Below are 5,707 nucleotides of genomic sequence, written 5' to 3' on the forward strand. Positions count from 1 at the left end.
TGTGTTATCTATGGTAGTTTTTGTGTCACAATTGTAGAGTTGAAGAGATGTGACAGAGATGTTATGGCTCATGAGCCTAAAATAGTCACTAATTGGTTCTTCACAAAGCTTGCCAACCCCCTGCTCTGGTAGAATAATTAATTTTAAAATGTAGATGTGTATGTTCCTGTGTAATATTTTTTCTTGCTGTAAGTAGAACAATACATGTATATTGTCACATGTTTTTTAAACAGGGAGTGCAAAGACCACAAGTATGAAAGGAAGATGAGGGAGAGGGGGATGGGTTACTGGTAAGACACAATTTCAGGAGGAGGACTCTTGAAGACAAAATAACACCCGGTGCAGATATGAGAAAGGATTGCACAGGGGAAGCAAGCAGGAGAAATATTTTATTTGTAGAGATTTGGAAGGAATGGTTCTACAAAAGTAAATTGAAATTTAGATCTATGTCTATTTTGTGGCCATATTGCAAAGGTGAGATACTATCCCTCTACACCCAAAATGTGGTCAAGCATAAAGACTGATGGCACATATACCGAGAAGGTATGAAAACGTTTATTACTGACATGATGAGGCTTATGGGAGAAAGCAAAGCCGTCTCTAGAGCTGGTCCAAAAATGGTTCGAGGGAGAGAAGGATAAGAGATTGGTTTGGGTTTTATTGTGAGAAGTGGGTACAGCTTGGAGAAGCCATGGTTGGAGCAACCCTTCAGCACAGTAAAGCATCAGGAGTTCCTTAATACTTTGCTGAGGTGTGGAGCAGATGGGGAGGGGGTGGAGGGCTTGAGAGCCATCCCTCGTCAAACAACAAAAGTGGAGTCATCTCCAGTGTATTTTGGGAAATCATACTGGAGTATAAAAGTGGAGGTGTGATTTTTCAATTTTGTTTAAATAATTGGCATTTGGTCAAATTCTTTTAACCTCAAATTTAACCTGAGAAAAATAGAAATAATAATACAAGGTCTCCCTTTCTCATAAAACTATTGTGATGTTCAGGAGAAATATATTGCAGAAGAACGCTGACAACTAAAAAGTCCAGGGAAAAATGTGCTATTATATGTTGGTGTTTTATACTGTGTGCCTACGGGTGCTTGTTTTAAATATGTATTTGAATGCAAAAAATAGGCTATGGTTATTTAAGTGAAATTCTGTAGATGGCTCTAAGTATTTTGAAAGTAATTGCAAGCTTGCTTTTGTTTCCTGTTAGCAGCAATTTTTCTGTCAGAAAAAAAATGGTATTCTGAAATTACCTCGGTCATCACTTCAGCAGGGAGAAAGAAAGGTTGGTGTCGTAAGCTTCTGGTTCCATTTTGACGCACTACTATCATAAAACTCGATATAAAAGTCTTAAACAACAGTAACAAATTATTAAGCACTCTATCAGTTATACAACTCAAATAGATACTGTGAGAAAATTCTTCACGTGAATGCTCTACTGTTTCAGGTGGAGACATGATAAATATCTTTTAATTGAAACACTTTATAAGTATTCTTACACTTTAATTTATGGCTGGAAATATGCATTCTAACAGCAACCCACTTGACATTTACAAGCTGGGAAAGGATCTGCCTTCCTTGATGCTCCTGGTTATAAAAATGATATTAATAAGAGTGACTAGGAGCTCTCTGCAACCAAATGTCGACCTCCAGGCTCACAAAAATGAAGCCAAAGAGATTCTCAGCAATAAATCACCACGATGAATTTTCTACACATATTGAAAAAAAAGAACCCTACATACCTGGTTTTAAGAGCAAGATACTCTAAAATATTATGCACTTTAAAAATTCTACCAGATTCCTATTAAATTCTCTATTTCCAAATATCCATTATATCTCATCTTTTTAAGTTCCCATATAATTGACTAATAGCAATGTCATTTCAGGGGACACATTTTATGTTTAATATCTGTTTTTAATTGCTTCCATAGAAGCAAGGCATGAACAGATCAATTATGCATTTTTAATTCTCAAAGAAATCTATACTACCAGGCTATATCATCCCAATAACAAAAATAAATTTTAAATATTTGTGTCTCTGAAAGTCTCTGATTGAACTCACATCTTGATTTCTTTCTCTTCTTCACTATCAGAAATTATGTTTGTTTTAATATTCTCGATAAACATTTCATTATTATAGATATCTACCTTCTCTGGGCATAAAAATTGTAAAATACTGAAAATCTTAAATAATTTAAAAAAAACAAAGAAAAATACTTTAAAGATAACTATTACCTTTTCTTCCAAATCTCATTTAATTTTTTACCTTATCTATAATTTCCATCATTCTACGTCTTAATAGAATATAAGTTGTAAAATCACTGGTAAGAAATATATTTTAATGTACAAATTTTTTGTTCATTATCAATAATAGTGAATTATTTTATCCTTTAGCATCTTATCAGAAATATTAAATATATTCATAACAGCTTCTCCTGGTCATACTGCAGACAGAAGGAAAAAACATTATGTTATCTCAGGTTTCTGGAAAAAAGAATAAACTTACCCACTCATCCTAATCCTAATGCTTCTGGTTAAAATCTACAAACATTCAAAACGTCAACAGCTGTAGTTTTAGGTGTAGATTTCAGGTACAGAAATGCAATTTATATTTTGTCTGCCACTTTTTACTTTGTATAATGGATGGCTGCATTTGAATGTCATGCAAATTGTTTCTGTTATCTCTCCTAAAGAGGTAGCATACTCCTAAGACAAGGTGAGATTCCATAATAGATACAGAGGATTCTGTTCTAAAACATCATAACCATACCTCCTATCTGTTCAGGTTATAGCATTCATCTCCATGTTTGAGTGCAGTTAAGAATAAATTAATATATGGTGAAATACGTATTCCACGGAGAGATCACTACATGATCAGAATATATTAGAAAGGAGGTGGAGTTCTAGAAGCATTTCCATTACTATCTGTGCAACATGAATATTCATGACATCATATACTTTACAAGCCATTGACTTTATAACTGTTGCAGCAATAATGAGGCTATATAGGACTATTGCTACAGCTGATGTTAAAAAACTTGATATTGGAAACTTTCATCTGTCATTTTGCATCTCAATATAAATAACTGTTAGGGATGCTAACAATTCCCAGATGACCTTTGAGAACATTTTATTAGACCTCAACTCTTTAAACTTGTCTACACATATTATTCACCTAATAAGTTTCTGTTTGTTCACATGTGGTTTCAAAGTGAGCTATGTTTTTCTCTTCTTTTTCTCAGTTTATAATTCATGTATATACTGTGCACTATACCAGACAATCTGATGAAAAACGAGCAAAATGGATATAAATAGTTTTTCATAACATTTACAATTTTGTTGAAAACATAAGATAATTTAAACAAATTAGTTGAGTGTACTAAATTTTATGTTGTGGGAATTACATGATTAATTGAAAGCAGGGAATACTGAAAATAGCCTGCTATAATAGAGTAACTAAATATAGCATACTGCCACTTGCCTCTCAGGTATCCTTGGCAGGCACTGTTAATTGATCATAGCATTCTGCTAAAACCCCAGGTATGACCTTGTTACTTTCGGCACAGTAATCCATGTAGTATTTGTGAATCAAAAGGAGTTTCCCATTAAGTCAGGCTCTTCACATTCTGACCAAATATTTTCACCCAAAGTCCAGAAATAATATTATGGCTGAAAGAAAAAAAGAGATAGAGAGAGAGAATTAATTCAGTTTTCCCTTTTGCCTTTCAAATATTTGTGCCCCTTTGCAATTTGGCTGCAACTTGCAGGCATGTGACATTTAAGTGGCATAGACTGCTATTGCATTAGTTTAGTTAATTTTTTTAACCTTAGTTTTCTTTATGTATAAGGTGGGGATAAGAATAACACCTACTTGACAGTGTTGTTGTAATAAATGAAAAATGTATTTTTATGTATAAATTAAAAGTCCAAAGTCTATCAGATGCACTTTTTAAAAATAGAAATACAACTCAAGTTTAGCTTAATATACATACAGTTGAATAGATACAGAAATAATCATAGCTATATGTATGTAAATATAAATAGGTTTTTATGTATCTAGTATTACTTACCTCTGTCCTCTGGGAGGTCTAGAAGCATTGGTACCCCAAGATCACTGAGCACACTCAAGGGCTAGACTTGGTTTCTAAATGGAATTTTCTCATAAAAGGAAAAAATGCTATTTGAGAAATGGTAATCGTGAGCCTTGAGCAAGAAAAATACAAGTTAAAGCCTGGAACACCTTGTAGCGCCAGAAAGTAAGTTCCAGACCTTTCAAGGAGAGGTCACTTTAGGCTTGGGATTTTAGAGCAAGAGGAATTGAGGTGGGTCACTCCACGCAGGAGAGGAGCAGATGTTATTGAGTGAGAAGGATAATTTATGCAAAGTAACAGAATGTAGAAAGTGACTAGGTATAACAAATACATTTCTCTGAATATGAAACATTAATTATATAAGGTGAAGGTGAAAAATGATACTGAAAAAAGCTATTTTTCCTTCTCTTTCTATCATTACTATTATTTTGTGTGTTAATGCTTTAGAATAAATATCACAAGATTTTGTGAATACAATTTTATTCAAAACTTTTAAAAATATGTAAGAAAGTGCTTAATGACACAAAATGACTTTTAATAAAATGGGCAAATGTATAAAATTTACAAAAATTTTAGGTGACGTTCAGGCTCAGGTCTTCAGTCTATTGATTTCTATGATACAAAACTCATCAAAGTACAGATTAGACAGAATTTGAACACCAGATTTTGTCATGTTGATTTTATTCAGTGGGAAGTTAGAATCCATTGTTTCAGAGCTATTTGTTTAGATGGTATGAATGTATCTGGAGAGACATCTGGAATATAGAGTTATAAAAGTCGCTCAATAGAGATTCAAGCTCTTCTGTGTCCATTAAAAAGGATCTCAAAAGCAAGCATTAGGTAAGAGTAGTTGGGAGGAAAGAAAGAAAACAGAGAGTTGTTAGAACATTGGGTATAATTCATTATTATACCAAGGAGGTGGAAGTTACACCTCTCTACATTTATTAGGACAATACTATATGTTGATTGTATTATTAATTTGTTGATCAAAAAAATTTTGATTTCAAGAAAGTATCAAAGGCAATACAAAACTTGGATGCCATGGAGAATTGTGACATTAGCAGAAACAGATCTGTCAAGAAGAAGAAATGCCTCACAGATATCTAGTCATATTTTTGGAAGTTTGCATGAGGACTGCAGACGGTTTTTGGTAGCCACAATTCTTTTCTAAAGGGCATATTAGCACATGTTTGGGATGAAACCAGACATGGAAAACCATTTTTTCAAAAATCCTAACAGACCATTCTGAACCTAAATTTAGAAAGTTAAATATACTTGCAAACAGCAGCTGTATGGTGAGCTAATATGAAAAAAGAAAAGAAAAAACAGCAGAATAGACAGAATAAAGCTCACTGAGGACATGTCAAAGCAAAATTTCAGATGTGAGATGTCATTGTGGACACCTGGGCCCTTGGTCTTCAAGAGACGGACTACCTGCTGTAGCACAAAGGACAGTGCCCTTCCCGGCTTCTTCACTCACCTTCAAATGGGATTACATCCATCTCATGGTTTCGTTTTCACAAAGTAAAACTGAAGTCTCAGAGAGCCAAAGATAGTCCACCTAGGCACTTCTGCACTGCTTTTAGTATCGCATGATTAGCTATCGCATATGAGTTAAGA

Source organism: Camelus bactrianus, chromosome 14, assembly GCF_048773025.1.
Source record: "Camelus bactrianus isolate YW-2024 breed Bactrian camel chromosome 14, ASM4877302v1, whole genome shotgun sequence".
Lineage (NCBI taxonomy): Eukaryota > Metazoa > Chordata > Mammalia > Artiodactyla > Camelidae > Camelus > Camelus bactrianus.